The sequence below is a fragment of the Rhipicephalus sanguineus genome, chromosome 1 (assembly GCF_013339695.2).
Source record: "Rhipicephalus sanguineus isolate Rsan-2018 chromosome 1, BIME_Rsan_1.4, whole genome shotgun sequence".
NCBI classification, from domain to species: Eukaryota; Metazoa; Arthropoda; class Arachnida; order Ixodida; family Ixodidae; genus Rhipicephalus; species Rhipicephalus sanguineus.
Window position 1 is genome coordinate 141,496,463 of NC_051176.1, and position 20,299 is coordinate 141,516,761.

General features: G+C 45.5%; 1 non-coding gene across 1 annotated transcript; it reads left to right on the forward strand.

The window, feature by feature from the left end:
- Positions 1–13,898: 13,898 nt before the first annotated feature.
- Positions 13,899–19,164, forward strand: LOC119399231 (uncharacterized). Its single transcript, XR_007416532.1, has 3 exons — positions 13,899–14,066; positions 16,391–16,473; positions 19,048–19,164. It is a non-coding gene; the product is annotated as an uncharacterized LOC119399231 (transcript).
- The last annotated feature ends 1,135 nt before the right edge of the window (positions 19,165–20,299 follow it).

The following is a 20,299-nucleotide window of genomic DNA, read 5'->3' on the forward strand; positions in this document are numbered from 1 at the left end:
GTTATATTTGAGGTCTTAGTGAGAAAAGAGGACCCAACTGTTTTGGAGAGGTGCAGGAAATGTGACAAATGTGGTCTAGACAACAACAGGGTGTATATTGGGATTGGGCGATGTCTGGTAAGCAGGATTCGCAGAAGTTTAGGACATACAGAAAGTTTAGGCCTCGCTCAGTGCCCAACCCGAACGCCTCACTTGTGCTTGCTAAACAACAGTGAGAAAACCGCGATAGAACTACTCAGAAACAAAGCGCTGTAACTGCAGCACGGATTGCACACAGGTATGTCCCATGATTTCACACGGAAGGTATAATAAAGATGACTGCATAATTTTCAGTGATGCTACGAGGACTCTGATTTGGAGCAATTTTTGGAGCAGCGAATTTCCATTTTGGAGCACTTTTGGAGCAGCAAAAATCATCTTGGAGCACTTTGGAGCAGATAATTTGCATCTGGGAGCACTCTGGAGCAGTTAATTTCACATCTTGGAGTGCACTAGAGAAGGAATTGACATTTAAGCACCTGAATAATTATTAGGGGCTCTTATGAAGATCTAGAAATATTTCGATCCATTGGAAATTCATGGAAAAAATAATCTCAGGAGAACTCCATATTTCACTCAATAATGCAAAAATAAGGGCTCATGCAGTTTAGTGTTCTAGGTTAACCTCTTCGGTGATTATTTTCGACACTAGCAAATAAACAGATACCGGACCAATAAAATTGTTACTTTATGAAATACACTCTAAATACATCTATTGGTTACACAGACGTGTAGACAAACGCCGTGAGGTTACAACAGTGCATCAATGAGAGAGTCCCATTGTCCCTAATGCATTCCCTAAGACGACTTCAAGGCGAAAGCCAGGTTCTTTTTTTCTCGATCGGTTGTGTTATCCTCCCCCTCCCTTTCTGCAAGCTTTAATTCTGCGCTCACATGGTTTTCACTGCCCTCCATGATCGGCACACCGATCATGGAAGCGTGTAAGCTACAATGTCATGTGATGACGTCGTCATATGACATTACCAGGGGCGTAGCCAGAAATTTTTTACGGGGGGGGGGGTGTTCAACCACACATTATGTATGTACGTGCGCGTTTGTATGTGTGCGTGTATAATACACAAGTAAAATTGAAAATTTCGGGGGGTTCGAACACCCCCCAACCCCCCTACTACGTCCTGGACATTACGATCTATGACCATGATGACACATCAAAGTGATGATGTTTTTTGCACAGATGGATTGATGCCGCCGACGGTCAATTTTTCGTGTTTGATGAAGCATAGATTCTAAGGCTTTTGTATTATTGCGTAATGAACGTTAACAGCCTGGCCTTAACAACCTTCGCTTAATTATCATCCACTTCACAGAGTGGAATGGCTCCTCATTTTTATTGTGATAGCAAATATATGGACACTCTCGACGGGTTTTTACCAACGCCGTTGCCGTAATTTTTCGTATAAAGTCCAAATTGATACACACCCCGCCATTTTACCCGCGGGTAAAAGCACGCGAGCACTGTCGACGGCGCCGCTGACGCGGAGATTAAACGAGCCGGCCTGTCTCCATCGCAACGGAGAGCGTATGCGATAACATTTCCCGCGTGCGGGCCTGCCGTCAATTGCTCATCAAACAGAGAGGAAATGTCCCGCCCGTCTTTCGTAAGGAGCATGAAGGGACGCCAGGGTGGGGAGGACTGCATTGCTCGAAGGGTACAGTCACTGGCGCGCGCGCTGTCTCGAAACATCAGCAAACGGCTCGTAAACTTGCTGTGCTACACAACATACTTCGCATTTAGAGAACTCACAGCACGAAAACCGCTTCGGTTCCTGGAGTGGCCCTATTCCCTTAAACCAGCGTTTTGTTGAGTTACGCGAGCTCGGATCCAAAAGAGTTAGCTGCTAGCCTTACTTCGTATAACAATACAATTTGTTGGTATCGCATTCATTGCTTCGCCCTAAAGCGAAACTGAGTTTTTTTAACCGTGAGGCATTGACCCTGGACAGCGAGCAGCGGACGTGTAACATGGTCTAGCCGTTACACAGTGGGCTGTCAGCGACGGGCCCGCTGCTGACAGCTGCGCATATTAAAACGTAATTGCGGCTGCTCCGACCAGGAGGATGTTTTTATTAATGAGATGACATTTTGTTGCGATAGCAATTATATGGACACTCTCGACGGGTTTTTTGCCGTCATGTCCCGTATAAAGTCCGAATTGATAGCAACCCCCCGCTCATCGTATGTTCTACAGGGAGTAAAGCGCGCGAGCGGGGCCGACGAACCAGCTGAAGCAGAGATCAAACGAGCCGGCCCATTTCCGTCGCTCGAAGGGCGCATACAATAACATCACCCCGCTCGGAGGCCTGCCGTTGAAGCAGACCGGAAACGCCCGCCCCTCTTGAACGTGCATGAAAAGACGCGAGGGGAGGGGGGGTCGCTAGAGCAGCAACTTTGGACTTTGATTCTAAGGGCGCGGTCGCTATCGGCAGCCGTGCGCAGGCGGCTCGTATACCCTTCTGCGTGCTGCGCCCTCAACGCGAACAGACTGTGCGGAAAGAGCATCTCTCCCTGGAGCGGCCGTATTCTCTTACACCAGCGTGTTGTAGAGTTACGCGAGATCGGATCGTTGCTATTGTATCCAGTGCTTCACCCTTGCGATGAAACTGACTTAAAAAATGCAAGAAAAAAAATTGGAATCGGAACCCTAGCACTCACGAACTGTAAAGGGCAGGGCCTTTTAAGGAGTATTTACCGCAGATTGAAACCCGGATGTGCTGGTGGAAGGAATTACGAAAACGTTCTTCTGGATTAAGAACCCGGATAAAGTATATCTGAGGAAAAGTGTCAATGCGGTGCCACCGTTCACGTGCTCTTCCATATATACGCGAAGCACGGAAAATATGATATTGTTCCATATATTCTATTGCTAGTGATCCCCGATTTTATTTCGCGATGACCATAAACACAAGTGACAGACATTTTAGCGGCACGCGTGTAGTTATTACTCAACATTGCTTTTATTAAGTGCCGTGCGACGCTTGCAGCGAGCTATCAGTAGCGTTTCTGGAACAGACGACGTCCGCCGATGAATCGCCGCCACACTTTCTCGCTACCGATAGGCATAGACGTCACGAGCCTCTGCGAAGAGCGCGTTTTGCTGTCAAGCCGACTTGCAGAACAGAAGCTGTATCGGCACCGTGCATGGCGTCATAGCTTATTCGGCACGCATGCTCGAGCGCTGTTTATAGGGCGGAATAATTCTTGGCCCGTGGTTGTAACTTTGACGGCCCCAACATGTTTTGACGCGCCAGCGGTGCGATTGCCGGTGATACACCCCCAAACCCTACACTCTGGCGCAGTTTGGCGCTATTTTCGTCGATATTATCAGGATGGCGCAGTACATACAATTTGGCGCACTTTGGCGCAGTTGGCGCAGGAGTGGAATCACTGAATTTTATGAATGTGCGCAGGCCTGACGTAAAACTTGGCCTTTCACAGCGAAGCTAGACTAGGATCTGGAAAAGAATGTGTCCGAATTGTCGACGAAAGCACACCACCCGCGTGGCGTGGTCCCGCCATCTCTCGGAGAGGTGCGAAACCTGCACTGCACCATCCGCACGGGCGGGTTTCGCACCACCTCCTGATAATATGGCGTGACCACGTCGCGCGTCCGTCTAGACTGCCAATGGCAACAGACACGTGAGTCCAATAGACGCCACCGGGCTAAAATGACTGACGAAGATCGGGCCAACGACGTTAAGCGCAAACACATTACCCGCCAGGATCCTCAGTATCATGAAGCCAGGGGCGTAGGCAGAAATTTTTTCCGGGGGGGGGGGGGCACCTCTTTGAAGTGATGTGGGCGCCGGGCAGGCAGATGTAGTCGAGTGTCATTTTGTGCTCTGTATGCTATGGCAAAAAAATATTTCGGGGGGGGGGGGGGGGCACGGGCCCTGTGTGCCACCCCCTGGCTACGCCAGTTCGCGAAGCCGAAAATGCCCGTCGGCGAGTTGGTTACAACCCAGACGAGCGCTTGCCAGGAGCCTTGGCAAGATTTCAGCAGGAATCGGTCGGGAATCCGTATTCTGTATGGTGGGTGCGATAGTATGTGGTTTGCCGGACACCTTTCCACCATTTCCGGCGTACGTGATCAATGCATCGTGACTGTGCGGCTGTGACGATCCGGCAGTGTGTGTCATCGGACTGCCCCGAGCATGGCCGGTGAGCAGGACGTGTCGCGACTCGTTGCCTAAGGGAGTGTGTCCCGTTTCGCCACCCCCAAAGGATGCGTGTACATACCCCCACTCTCTCCCTTTTACCGATGCACCTACCAAAGGTAAATTTCACAAAAAAAAAAGGATGGTATCGTCACGCCTTCCGTTCATGTGCCTACGTTGCATGGCCCACAGCAGTGGCAAGTATGGTATCAAGGGGCAACTTATGACGTTGCTAGGGTATAGCTATGACGAGAGATAAAACTTTAAACATCATTAAGAAAATAAGCAGGCTTGCCTTATCTTCCACCTTCCCATAGTGGAAGGACTCTGGATATTTTGGTCCTTCATTTTTTTTTCTTTCATTTCTCGCTCAAGGTCTGCCCATGGAAATTTTGCTTGCATTTTCTGCGAGAAGAAATGCAGAGCGCTTATGTCAGGCCGCTGCAGAGCAGAAACCAAGCCGCTACAATTATCAATGGGATGAAGACTCTGATGTGCGTCTGGGTTATCCTCGGACATACGTACATCATCATGCAGATGGAATATTACCGTAAGTGCACGTACCCTACCATCATTAAGGGCACGACCCGTGGCTCATCAGGTAAATGAAAAAGTTGCTCAGTTAGCGTGCGCTTATGCCGAGCAAGCGTGACAATTACTCTAGTGTCAGTTTTCTTATTACAGTACGCGTACATACACGTGGCTCGTGTACAGATTAGCGTTTGACTAATATGGAACGATATCTAAAGGCGGCAATGAAACACAAAAATTTTGCCATGATGACCTCTGAACCTTAGTTCTTTTTTTGTGCGCATGCACTGATCCTTAAGATAGATTGCTGTGGAAAGTTTCTCAGCTAATTCCTTTCTCAATGCACTACGGCAAAAATAAAAAATAAATGGATAAACGAGACACTTCAAACTATACGGAAAAATATTAAACTTAATGAATAAAATTAACAGTCCTGTCTACGGACACTCACTCATAAGCCTGGGTAATACACATTTTCTGGTTAGAATGTTTGTGGCTATTCCTTACTGTGCGAGCAGTAGTAAACCAAGTCCTTCAATACTTTTACTGGTCATGAAGCTTCGCCGTAACACTATGGAGGAGCTTTGTGCGCTGCAAGCGGCGGCCGCGGCCCAGCGCTGCGTCCAGTCTGTTGGCATCGGGCAGACGGCAATGAAGGCCGCTGCCGGTGTCAGTGCAAAATATCTTGGCGAGCTCAGCGCGCAGTTTTCACCTTATGTCCTGTATTGTGCCCAGTGTGTTGTGCCTGAGGGTCGGAAAGGATGCCGCGTACCTGCTGCGTACCCGGGATTCGATCAGGATACAAGGGAAATGACGAAAGGTGTCGGTGCTCTGGCTGCCTAGGAGACAGCGAACGGCGGGAAATGTGCAAGCGCGCCAACCACTGCGAGTAACCGGTGGTTTCACATTTGACTCCCCGCATGTGCGTGTCTGTAAAAGCACTTCGATGAGAGTGACATTGTTCGCTTGCACCAATGGCTAGTCGGAGGTGGTGTTGTGACGTCGCAGCGCGATATTTCGAACTTATGCGGACGCTGTGCCGAGATTTTCAACGGCCTCCCAGCGTATTTGTCTAGCGCAAAAACGTCCAGAGCTCGCCCGCCTACACAACAAAAACGTAAAAGATACACACAAGATATGTGCTCTGCATGTGTATCAGAGCAAACATCTGAACCAAATAAAAATATGGTTCCGAGTGCCGGTGCCATAAGGTTTGAACTTGGTGAAGCAATAAAAATTCCTAACTATCGTGCAAAAAAAGCATGGTTCTGACGCGCTAACAGTAGATGTAATCAACACCTGATGTAGGACTACGACGCTTACGAATGCTGGAACAAATAAAAATAATTTAGTGGAAGTCGCAACTGAAGAGCGGAATAAACTCACAGGGTCACTTAAGCATTCGCCTTAGACTAATCGAATGCTTAAGGCCATCTTCTTTTTTTAGATGTGAAGCATCTTATGGCGGAGTTCATTCCGGTGGTGGTGGTGTGCGGCGTGACCACGTGCCTTACTGAGCATGCGCAGAACATTTCCCCCACACCTCCTCTCCCCCCTCCCCCCCCTCGCCCACGTCCCCTTCTCCACCCCATTTTCCCCCTTTAGCCCTCTCCACCCCCGCCCTCTCCACTTTCCCTTTCCCTCTCACCACTCCCCTCCCCTTTCAATTTCCCTCTCTATTCCCCCTCTCCCCTCCCCCTCTGAAATGCGGGCTCGACATGCCGAAACGCTGCTTCGTATCGCCTCATGGTCCCCTTTAGCGGGAGATGGTGTGAGTTTTTTCTTCAGTCGATGTATTGATCCTCCCCCGCCCCCCTCTGAAAACTGTCTGCACCTAAGGTGATTTTGCACTGCCTCCAGGATAGGAGGCATTGCAAGGTTTCTGCACCTCGCCTGTTTTTGCACTGCCTCCGTGATCGGCCCAATGATCCCGGAGGCAATGCAGAGCAACGATGTCATGCGATGACTTCATCGTGTGACGCCACGTTACGTGACGTCGTGATGACATCACAAATTTTGGCGATCTGTGACGTCATATGGTGACGTCATCGCGTGATGATGATTCTTTTGCATTACTCGTGTTGACGCCACCGACGCGAGGCGCCGCCTGCGCCGACGGTCAATTTTCGCGTTTGATGAGGCATCTAAGGCTTCCGCCTTAACAACAGTAAAGAAGCACTGCGAAAACTACACAGTATTGCATGAGCGACTGAACGTTAAACGCGCCATGGCCCCGTAGTGATAAACCAACGCAAAAGAAAACACAAAACCAGGGAAAAGCCGTATAAAGTATTCCTTGGTGCTCCTCAATTGCTAAATTCAAAGCACTAATTCATTCAAACTGACTGTTGGTTCGATAAATACGAGGCTACTTTAAGATATCTTCGTATACTAACACCAGGTGTATAGACTGAAAGATTTGATATGCGCGTTCAAGAGTTGCAGCCACTGTACTTTCCGCGACGCATTAAGGACCCGCCAGAGCCCTTGAAGGACTCTGGATAATAGGCAGATTTCCACTAGATGCTTTAGAAAACTGAAGAAATATGCTTTTGTAGCGGTAGTATATGCACAGCGGAGGCATCATGCGTTTGTGGCCGACCAGTTTCGTGCCGCAAGGCCTCATTCGACGCGCAATTGCACTCTATTGGAGCTTCCCCGAATGTACCTGAAGGTAATATTTCTCTGAAGATATAATCAGCGTTCACGGGTACATTCAATCACGCTTTCCGGTTCCGATGGGCGCCGTAGAGCTACAGCGCCGGCTCCGCACCGATGCCGGATGGATGGATGCTATGAGCGTCCCCTTTATAACGGGGCGATGACATGTCTGCCACCAGGCTCGAAGGGGGAAAAAAAAGAAAGAAAAAAAACTTCCTTGTTTTATGTTGGCCTAATACCTTATCTACATTGATTAAATCTATGTTATTATAAAAATATAAATACATGGTCCATCTCTCTGCCTCTTAAGGCAGAATGACCTTATTTTTCCCTATTATTTATTTTTGTACTTTATCTCTACTTTTCTGCCACCAATACTCTAACCGTCTCTTACTTATTTCTATCGCGGACGTGTTCAGCTTTCCATTGTTGTCCCTAAAACCCAAGACTTCATGTAGACTCGTGCCCACACGTATACATGGGTGAATATCGCCACATTCAATCAGTACATGTTCCATCGTTTCCTTAGTTCCCCCGCTGCATGTACATTGTTATTCTTAGTTACTGAATCTCGCTTTATAAGTACGCGTTCTAAGGCAGCCAGACCTTGCTTCAAACAGTAAAGCGCTTCCCCTTGAATTATCATAAAACCTTTCCCTCCTTATTTCGTTTTTTCCCTTTCGGTAGTTACTCAGAGCCGGCTTCTTTTCCATCGCTGCCATCCAATAAGTCCTCTCCGCCTCTCTGACCTTCCGCTTAATGCTCCTTGTTGCCATATCTCCCGCACTGCTAGCCGTATATTTACTGGTGAGCCGCCTAGTTCTTTTTCTCCACTGCGTGTCAACGCTTTTTCTATACAAATATCTGAAAACCTTCTCTGCCCATCTACTGTTCTTCATTTTCCTCAGCCTCTCTTCGAATCTCATTTTGCTCTGAGCTTCCCTCACTTCAAAGCCTGTCCATCCCATATCACCCTTTACAGCCTCATTTGTCGTCTTCCCGTGAGCGCCCAACGCGAGGCGGCCCACCGTCCTTTGATTTACATCCATTCCGGATTGTACCTCTGACTTCATGCACACTACTGAGTTCCCAAATGTAAGCCCCGGGACCATCACACCCTTCCACAGCCCTCGAAGCAGCTCGTACCTATTGTATCCCCATAAAGCTCTGTGCTTCATAATTGCAGCATTCCTCTTTCCCTTTGCTACCGATGCTTTCTCTTGTACCTCCATATATCTATCCCCCTCATTTACCCATACTCCGAGGTACTTGTACTCACTTACCCTCGGTATTTTTTGGCCCTGTATAAAGACCACATGGTCTTCGTGATCATTGAATACCATCAATCCACATTTTGTTGCACTAAATCCTAGTCCTAGAGCCTCACATTCCCTTCCGCATATATCTGCCAGTCGCTGTACATCATCTTGACTGTCCGCAAATAAGACAATATCATCAGCATAAAATAGACCTGGAAGCTTCTGCTCAATCATCGTGCCGACGTGCTTGTGTGACAAATTAAATCCAATGTTGCTACCTTCTAGCGCTTTTTCCATCCTCACCATGTACAGCATGAATAACAGCGGGGACAAAGGACATCCCTGTCTCAGCCCCTTGCTAATTTCAACGCTGTCCTTGCTACTTATTCCTTCCCATTCTATACAAACTGTATTTTCTCGGTATATTTCCCTCAAAAGCTGTATACAGTCGTCACCTATGCTCACTTCTTTCAGTATATCCCACAAAATTTCCTGATTAACGTTGTCATACGCCCCGGTAATATCTAGATAAGCTACGTATAAGGGCCTGTTTTCTATTTTCGATATTTCTATACACTGGGTAAGAACAAACAGATTATCGTCTAACCGCCTGTCAATTCGATATCCATTCTGAAGTTCTCCCAAAATATCATTTTGTTCTACCCACGCTTCTATTTTTAATTTTACTGCCTACATCGCCAACTTGTATACCACCGATGTAATGGTTAGCGGTCTATACGAGCGAATGTTATCCTTTTCTCCCCTGCCTTTTTAGATTAAGTTCATTCTACTTTTTCGCCAACTGCCTGGTATTTCCCTCTCCTGTAAGCGCTTTTCTACGGCTCTCAGCAGTGCTTCTTTAGTGTTATGTCCGAGTTCGTTAATGAGGCTGACGGGAACCCCATCTAAGCCCGGAGTAGTGCGCTTAGGAATTTTTACTTCGGCCTTCTTCCAATTGAAATTTTCTAGTACTACATCTTCGTCGGTTGCACTCCTTTGCGTACTTTTACTCACCGGGAGAATCCCCTGGGCGACCTTTTTAAACGAATCGGCTGTTATCTTTCGGATGTAACCTAGCGCTTCATACCCTTCCAATTGATTTCCTCCTTCATCTACCATATGTTGTTGCATTGTGACAGACTTCCTACCCAGCGCTTTTAGGTGGCTCCAAAATATCCTAGGCGCGGCCTTCTTTTTTCCGCGAATCTCTGTCATCCAGCGTTCACTTTCACCTTTAATTTTTGCCTCGACTAATCTCTGCACAATGGATTTTTGCTCTAAATATATTTCCCATATTTGGTTGACTTCGTCCTGTGGCCGCTTCTCCTATTTTGCCTGTCTGTGATCCCGTGATGCCTTACGGCGCTTCTCGATCGCCTTCCGGATTTCCTTGTTCCACCAACTTTTTGGCTTTCTCTTTCCTTTCCAACAAGTAGTTTTCTTATCTTTTTCCATTTCTTTCGTGATTACATGTAGCAGCTCACTATACGTGCAGTCTTTGCCTGGTAGTTCGTCTACTTTTTCCTCGACTCTTGCAGCTATATTTGTTATTTGTTATACAAGCTGCCAAACTTTGATTCTATGTTCTTATTTTCAGTTTTATATCCCATTTGTAATATTATGCGTTTACGATCACTACCCAAGCTGTTAATGCCTTCCTCGTCTATTCTCATCTCTCCAAGTTTGTCATATATTCCTTCTGTCATGAGACAATAATCAATGCTCGATTGCCTGTTTCCGACTTCCCACGTGATCTGCCCCTCACACTTAGGCCCCACGTTAACTATCTCAAGACTATGTTGCTCGCAGAGATCTAGCAATAACTTGCCATTAGTGTCTGAATATCCGTCAAGGTCATGAATGTGAGCGTTCATGTCCCCTAGAAGGATTATTTCGGCATCATGACCAAATTCTTTAATATCGGTGCTTATGCATTTCACTATCTCCAGATTCTTTTCTCTGCAGCTATTCCCCGTCCACAAGTAAGCTACACCTAGCCACGTTTTCTTTCCACATACTGTGCCCGAAACCCACATGTGCTCTCAACACGTTTGTTTCACTCTATCCCATTTTGTTCTGCTATGAATTAGCATTCCAACACCCCCACCTCTCCTTTCTGATGTGATACTGTTACATCCTTCCCAAATATAATTGTGAATATGTGGTGGCTCTTCCAAGTCTCTAAGGTGTGTTTCTGTAACCGCATAAACACCTATCTGTTCCTTGTTTAACTGTCCCTCAATCTCTAACCATTTTGCCTTTTTTCTGCCACCCTGCATGTTAATGTAACTAATTGCAACACGCGCCTTCTCCCTTCTTATACCCTTTCTCTGGTTTTTCGCTATACTGCCTGTCAAAGAGTCCCCCTGGTTGTTTTCCTCATTACAAGCTACCCTGGGCACCGAAGGGCCCGCGTGCCCCCCCAAAAAGCTACTGCGCGTCCTGCAAGTCGCCAACCCACCTCGTGAACAAGCCTCCTATCGAAGTGTATTCCGTCTCTTCGAAAACCACCCCACCTGTGCACCTCTCTGTTTATTTCCACTACCTCGATGCCTTTCTCTCGACTCATCTGCCATATCTCTTTGCGTCGACAACCGCTCTTTGAAGGTTGCCGTCACGCACCGGTACCTCCGGTATTGTGCATACCACTATCTGCACCTGAGAGGAAATGGCGCGCATGTCATCGACCCCTTTCGCCAATGTGGTCGCTAGTTCGGCTGATTCTTCATTCAAGACGTCGTTTAGACCTCCCGCGATTATCACGAGGTTACGTCCACTAGCTTTAGTTGCGAGTTTTGCGTTAGCTTGTCTCATCACTGATCCCAGCCTATGTCCCGGGAACTTCCCTATTAAAACTCGTGTGTCGCCTCTCACCCTTTCCTTAACTGCTTCTGCGCATCTAACTGAATTCGAGTCCCCGGCGATTATCACGTGCTCCGACTTTTCTGCTGGACTGTCCCGCACCTGTCCACTGCCTCGGTTACTAGCGCGTGCCACTGCTGCTGTTTTGTCCCCTCTCCTTCCCAAAACTACTTCGCGGAAGCTGGGTCTTGTGACCCTTGCACCTGTCTTTTCCAAACCTGTTTCCCCCTTCGCGTCTACCACTGTGGGGGTTGATGCCCCGCTGTTCCCGCTGTCGCTTGCTTCCTTGTTCGCCATGACTACCTTTGCTAACCCCTCCTCGGCTGACTTAAGCCTTTCCCCCATAGCCATCGTTTTTTCCCGCTCTGTCGCCAACGCATTCTCCAGCTCGGCGATTCTTTCCATGAGCTCATTCTGGGCAGCCATCATTATTTTCATTTTCGCCTCTAACTCGCATTGCTTACACTTGGCGTCAGCTCCTTCTGTCTTCTCATCCGTACAAACCTCTATTTTCCATGCCATTCCGCACCCTGAACACTTTACGGTCTTTTTGACCATGGCTAGATCGTTCACACGGCGGATTAGATACACTTAAAGCCAAATGGTATCACAAAACTCCGCAAGTATGCTACACTTCAAAGCACATATGTACCTTTCAGCCACGTGGTGGCCGAACAACCAAATAATAAAAAAAAACCCAGGCGACTGTCACACAGGAAACAGTACAAAGTTGTAAGCCCTTATTAAGCTTCAATCTAGTGGCTTATGTACTCATATAACTAAAAAAACGAGCTCGAATCATGAAAAAAAAAACAAACTTATCTGACGCTGTCATTCCGGAGCCCACGAAAAACACGTCCGTCCTCTAGCAGAACCCTCGAGTCTCCCACACGGGCAAGGGCGCCCCTAGCGGTTGCTCCTGTCCCTATATCAAACTTTCGCAGAAGCTTCATGACCAGTAAAAGTATTGAAATATTCTGGTAAAACGTCTCCTTCACGTGGCTTATAGCTATGGCAACAGAGCTTAAACCTTCGTTCCAGATTCTCTCAGACGGCTTTTGGAGATCATGGACCAGCTGCATTTTCAGATTGTACTCGGCACTACACTGAGCGTGTCCACCTTCTTCTTCATGAGGTAAGTAGGGTAGTAGTTGCTGTGCCGTTATTTATTGTGTACGTCTCGTGTTTCATAATCTTCATCTCTCACCGTCGCAACGGCAAACAGCGGGTTTTTGCTCACGTTTATGATGCAAGACAAGCGGTCCATAGCAAGCCGGCAAAATCCCCTCGTGGTCCATTTCATGGGGACCTTCCGCAGATACGTGAGGTGAGTGAACAGACCTCTCCAGCACACAGATGGCTTATGTGAGAAGCGTAGCCAGAAAAATTTTTTCGGGGGGGGGGGGGGGTGTCAACCATGCTTTCTTTATGCGCGTGCGTGCGTTTGTATGTGTGCGTGTATATATATACACATGTAAAATCGAAAAATTTCGGGGGGGGGGGGTCAATTCCCCCCCCCCCCACTGGCTACGCCCCTGGCTTATGTTGTATCATGTGCGAACTCACCATACCAGAAGTCTCCGTGGATGTTATTAAATAGCCCAAAGGGTCGCGTGCAACATCTCTGTCGGTGATCTCCTGCACTAAGTTCCTTCAAAACTTCCATTCCATCTTTGACACGACGATACGCATAAGTGTCACACTCAATACCACAACTAACCTTCATAGTTTCGTACGAACTGAAGAGCAACGCATATTGGCGAACGTCATCGGTGAGTCAGAAAATAAAATGTGATGGACAGAACTCGGTAATGTTAGGAGTACTACGAGCGTTGATGCGCTGTAGCCGACCCAAAGTGCAAGCAGCGACAATAGGAAGGGGGTAAGAAATGAGAGAGATAGAGAGGAAGGGTTGTTAATCGTTGCTTCAGTAAGAGATTTAGCAATACTTTTAAGTGGAACCGCGAAGTCTAAGTAAATATAGCTGCGCAAAATTCGAATGATTATTGAAACAATTTCGGCGACGTCTATTCCGGCAGACATGATTTTAGTAGCCGTTCGCGCCTTTAAACGGCTTAGGCTACTTCATTTCCCTTAATACCACTAATAAAGATGAAAGCACACGGTGATGCTAGAAAATGAGATAGGAATTAGAAAAGACAATAATGGACCAATTTCAAGGTGCTTACAGTTTACATAGGTTACGTACCTCGAGCTAGGGGAATTGCGTGCGAAGTGCGGATTGCACTTCGGACGCCATAAAAATGTGACACTTTTAAACACTGTAGGGAGGTTTCCTTTGTGCAGACAGTGTACAGAGGAACATGATTGTATTGAGCTGGTTGTCGAGCACAAATATTTCCTTCCTCACAGGCTCATATTTCCAGCCTTGGCTGTTTTGCTGGCCGCCTCACTTATCCCCCTTACGTTGGAAGGACCAGCAGACAACCTAATGTTTTATGACCAAATCAATGTCTGCCATAAAAGCTGGTGGGCCCTTCCGCTTCTAGTCAACAACTTCAAGAGAATAGAAGAGACGGTAAGTTTTCCTGGACTGACAATGTTACCTTTCAGTTTAAACATATAGTTGACTGAATATTTTTTGGTGTAGCAAGTGCTGCTATGTTTTCAAAGTGTCTTATATTATGATTGCACATTTTTAGTGCTGCATAAGTACACGTGCTCTGTATTTCGTATACATTATAGTATATCCAAATATATCGCTTTGTATAAGCACATGGGTACTTGTTTCTCACCCAAACTCATGCACCTAACATAGTGATTCATGTATATTGTTGGATTGTTGTTTTTTATACATGTGGAGCCTCACTGTGTATCATATTCTGTGACAGTTTTCTCGTTTGTTCACATTTATGTTTCATTTGATCAGCGGCAAACATTAGCGAGGGCCGCCCTAAGGCGCCACCCTCTCCTATTCATCATCATGAAAAAAATAGCGCCACTGAAAAAATGAAGGGCTCATACTTTTGCTTTAAGCGTTAACTGACATGGGTAATATTTAAGCACCAACAAATACAAGTCGAAAACGAATGCGGTTAAACATCCATTATGTCGTTCATTTCAGACTTTTTTTGCATAACCGCTTGATTTCTTGACAACTTGCCAATATTGCGAAATAGCATGATGAGTTCGTGTCGCAGAAAAGCCGGCGTCGGTGGCGTGACCACGTGAAAATCCCGATTTGTCGACATGGTGATGACGCATGCGACGATGCGCTCGATAAAGAAAGAAAGAAAAAAAATTAGGACATCTTCAACTAAGTGGCGCAAGGATGAATCACAGCGGAGCTTGCGGTTTCCTAGGTAGTCCCGGCTTTTGCGGACTCGAACACGCTTTTTAAGAAAGCAAGTACGAATCTAGGTCCCGGCTAGCCTCTTCTCCTACATTATCCGACATGTAGATTGGTTATCAATCAGTATTGATCGGCCATAAATGTTCATTTGATTGATTGGAACAGCTTAATTACACTGGACTATGGTTATCCTAGTATGAGTAGACTTATCTGAGGGCTTACCAATGCTTGAATAGATACCGATCGATTATCAATCAGTATCGATTGCAACTCTCTATTAGTGTCGTTTGATCATGGTTTGGCAACGATAGGAATTAATGAGTCTCAGTCATTCGATCATAAGCCAGTGTTCGGCTCAATTTACTTAATTAGCTTAATTAGAATAATCACCATAATTGTGCTACACGTATCTCAAGTATCTCGGTTTGGCTTGGCTCAATCATGCACAACTCATTTATTCTCAATTAGTTGCAGTCATAATTAACCTAATTAGCCTTAGTAGAATCGACTTGGACGCTAGTAAATAGTATCACCTTGAACTTGGCTTCACTAACCTAATCGGGATTCAACTTGAATTTTTCGGCTTATTTATGTTCTGGCTTAATTTGCCTTAATTGTACTATGCTTAATTATAATAAACTACATTTAATTCGTTTTGGTTATACTTACTCTGGCTTAAGTGGGCTTAACATGCCGAAGGCAAGCTGGGCTAGGCTTAATTGTAATCGTCTCAATTAAGCTTAATTAAGATTGCCTCAATTAGAATATATTACCCTTGTCTTCGCTTAAATAGATTTCGCTATACTTACTTGGCTTAACTAGGCTCATCTAAGTTTTAGCTAGGCTCAACCTGGCTAAGGCAAGCTGGGCCGAGCTTCTGTTCACGTCACGCGGCATAACGAAAATCTTAAACAGTTCGCTGTTGAAATATTCGCGGTGATCAAACCAAGAACCCCTTCTAACTCACAGTGCCACGGGACCGATCCTGAGCGATCCCTCGAGCACTCAGGGATTGGTCAGGGACCTAGTCGGCAAGGGAGCAGCAGCAGCAACGGTTAGGAAAACCTGGGGAGGTTCGCGAACAATGTTTTGAGCAAAAAAAAAACATAGTATACAAAGCGTATAAAGCTGTGCTGACAATACAGGTCAACAGATGCCATCATGACAGACTCGCACAGCGTAAGTCTTGAAGCTTTCAAGGGACTAAGGCGGTGTGCGAATTCGCATGTTAATGAATAAACGAAATGCTTATCAAATGCCACTCAATATCTACGGTATATCTCTGAATTTCGAAAGAAAGTCATGTTAATTCAAGATGTACTCCTCCAAAAGAACGTTTCTACGTCAACCAAATAAGCACGCGCTTATCTGCACAGTAGACGGCGTCTGTAATCACGGTGGGTTGACAGTCTTTGGTCTGAACAAGGACAAGATGCAAATAACCTGCACCTGACTTTTGTTATTTGCGTGCGCTGTCCTGTGCATAGTTTTGTTTTAATGTAGTACTGTACATTTATGACAATCCGTTTTCTTTACTTATTGCTTTTCAGTGTCTGATTCATCTATGGTACATATCAGTAGACATGCAGGTCATCATATTCGTGGCATTACCTTTGGCCATTATCATGATACAGTAAGTAGCACCGCTTTTTTCCTTTCCCTATAAGTGGACACATTTAAGTGGACACCTGAAGAAAGTGAGAGACCCTTAATTGGAAACTCGAGAGGCTCGCAGTGCGCTCTTAACTGTTCTGTCGAAAACGAAAATTGAATCTGCCGTCTCTTCGCTTCTTATCAAATAACCACAAAAAATTATGTCTACTTGCGGGAAATGTACGCTTCATTTAAGTATATTGACCTGTGAGTGCAGATTATATAGTTTCATCGCAAAACAAGCAGGCTCCGTATTCACAATAACGTCCTACGCTAAAAATATTCGTTAGAGAGAGAGAAAAAAAAGCTATTAAAAAATTAGTCAATGCACGTCAGGAGTATCTCGGTCAGTCCTGATGCTGGACATGGCAATATTTAGAAGCCGGCCGGCAAATGACAAAAATCACTTATAAAAGAGAAGTTTTGTAGATATAACCCCAGATCTTCTCGGGTTCACATTGCTCTAAAAATTAACGCACAAAAAGTACATTTTTGCTGGTGTATAAACGAGGTCGTAATTTATATCTCAGTAATTTCGGCCAATAATGGAGCTTATAGTCTATATGGGGTTTTTAAACCATACAATAGTTTTAAATAGCGTTTGGGACCGCTAGTATTCTTGTAGTCCTTGACCTCGACTGCGTGAAGTTGTGTATATTGGATGCACGAAAAACCAGAATCCCAATTGCAATAATTAACTAAAATTCACAATATAACTTTTTGATTACGTACCTTATGGCACGTACTGCAATCGACTAATTTTAATCGGTGCTTTTGCGAGGCATATTCAGTTGGAATGAAATCTAAGGGTGGCACGAATTCCGAGGTAAATGCACTGTTGTTCGAGCTTCATTTACAAAAAAATTGGTGAACTTTGCACCGCTTGCAATAAGCCGCGTAAGGCTTGAAAAAGACAAACTGGACGAAATCTGAAGACTAATGTGGTTGCTTCTAGGTTGTTTCGAGGCCTTAGCTAGGTGATGAGGGTTGTTTCTATGTTGCTTCTAGGTCGTATAGCTAGGCTTCAGCTAGGTGATGCTAGGTTCTTTCTACGTTGGTTCTCAGCGCAGAGAGGTTCGAGTTAAACCACAGACAGTCACAGACACGATACGGATGTCCAAACTCCAGAGACAGAACCTCGCGCTGAAACCGAGGGTTCGCACCTCTCATAGGTCTACGGGCACGTTGTCGTTGGCGTAGGCCTTTCATCGCTTCGGGGCCGCCGTCGTTTCGCAGCCATTTGTTGGGCTAACTGTTGCCTTCTTCATTTTTAGTGGACCAGTGGTGAGCACAGAGATTTACCCAATTTCTGTGGCACATACCCGTTTATGATTATTATAGTTTTTTGGTTCGCTGGACAAGGAACGATTTACTAAACAGCTTCGATGTAAAAAAAAAACTCCATTTTATTCATCGAAGCAGAAAAGTAACGGGACGCCCATGTATTTTGTCGCACATTTTGGTAACGAGTATCTCAAAACTGGTGGTACACTGAAAATTTGTGAAAGCGGACAGGTCCTGCGATTTAACCGCCTGCAATTAATAAATTACAGCATATGGAGGAAAATAAATAATTAACTATATTTAACAATTGTTCATTAATCATGTATTTCTCAAGAAAGTAGTGTTCGCCGCTTCTAATAATCGAGCTGAAGACTATAGTTAGTCTGCCTGCCCCACACAATCTTTAAAAATTCTGTATTGTGTAAAAAAAAACACCCGGTATGCTGACATTAAAAAAATTGTACATTAGTGAAAACGCCATCATCGAGCTTTATGAAGTGAACCTCACCAAGCACCGCCTGCGGTAAGTTTTTTGTCATGTATATAGACTAAATAGTAAAATAGTTGTTAATGCAATAATTTGATTTTTTTTTTATGTTACAGGACATAAGCCCCAAGCTTTTCTTCTTCTACGCAAACCCCTAGCATAAAACTAAACTAGCAAAATTCTGAGCAAGTGGGAAACACTTGAGATGTGCATGCATAGATTATTTCTGTGAGTCTCGCAGATAATACCCTTTGAAGCAGTAAATGTGACCTAAAACGGTCACATCATCTATTGCGGCTATGTTTGTGGTTAATACTGGTCATAACCATTGTCTCAACTGACCCTTTCGGGTCACCGATGCTGTTTTCGCTAGCATGAGGACGAACTTGAACGCACACCATCTTGTAAAGAAGAGTCTCTACGAGATGCGCTTAATGTCATCCTAGTGTGCATGTTTCAGTACGATAAACATAGTGCCGATGCAGGATGTTTACACTTTTATTGAGCTACATTAGTCGTTACCAGCTACGTGAAATGTTTAGCGCACGACGTTTATTCAGCACACATGGATTCACCATGCAAGCTTTCTATAGAATGCGTAATGTTCATATATTTGCACGAAGGCCGAGGACCATTGAGTACCTGCTCTTTCTTTGCATTGATGGCGTTGATACATGTTCTAAATCTGCGTAGAACTTGGAAGACCTACGCAAAGACGGTGACATCGCTATCTTTCGGTACTCAATTCCTAAAAAGTTGAAACCTCTGATTTTTCCTGCACAGCCGACCACGCATAACATTCCTCCTCGGAGCCGTTCTTGGGATCATAGGGTGCATCTTGACGGGCTATCTGACGTACAAATGGGACCTCTTGTTTTCTCTCACTCCTGGAACTGCAGACATAGGGTACGTGCCTGCGGCTCATTCAGTACGTTATAATGCACCTTTCACGATGCACATAGAACAATTTCTTAAAGCATAATGAAATAACAACAAAGAGAAAGAAAATCCTATATTCAACCGAACTATATGTTGTTTTGCAAGGAAATATATGGCCACTGCAGCACTGAAAATATCTTTTGAGCTACACTATCATTTAAAAATGCACGACGGGAGCTCATCACACAATGTTGTAGAACGCTTGGAAATAAGTCATTTTCCCAATTCAACAATATAGGTGACTGCAGGATACCACAATGTTTTAAGGCAAAAAGCCTTACATGCCTCACCAAATTATACGGACAGTCTCGGCTGGTTTTTGACCGTCCCCATCGCCGCCGCCGTCATTCACCTTATATGTATAAGTATGTATACAGGGTGTCCCAGCTATCACGCAGCACGATTTTAAAAAAAGAGGAACGGCGTTACGCAAATCAAACCTACAGCATATTGTTCCTAGTACACTAGAGTAGCCACTGCTATTTTTTTCGTTAATGAGGTTTAATTAATTAGTCATAATTATATTTCTAACCAGACAAGTACTCGCCTAAATGTCAAAATGTCAATGTGGCGTATGTAGGCATGTTCAAATGGCATCTAACTGCGCTACTTTCAACAACGTGCTAATTGCGCGCTCATTTTTTCCGCTTGATCAAGAAAGCCCGCGAAATATGAAAAGTGACACGTGACTAGAGTGTTGCACGCGTCGGGAACCAGCGCCCTCAAACAGGTTCCCTATGAGGTAGACAGTATCAAGGAAAAAAATGCAGAAAGAAAAAAAAACGCATCGCCCTATCTGCCACTCCCCGGCCTAGAAACGCACCGCTTGGTTTTACAGAGTCAGGCCGTAATCAGAACACCTGCCGCGTTATCAATGAGAACAGTCGGCCGTGAGATATGGATGATTGCGGCGTACTATCGAACGGATTGAATCCCAGCGAAATTGCACGCATATCGCTGGCGCCCGACCTGTACCCTTGCCAAAATGCGAAACGCTGTCTTTCGCAACAGGCAACAGGCAAAGCGGTTGTTTGCAGTAAGCTTATTTGAGGGCGCTGGTTTCCTTTGCGGGTGGGAGCGTAGTCACGTGTTATTT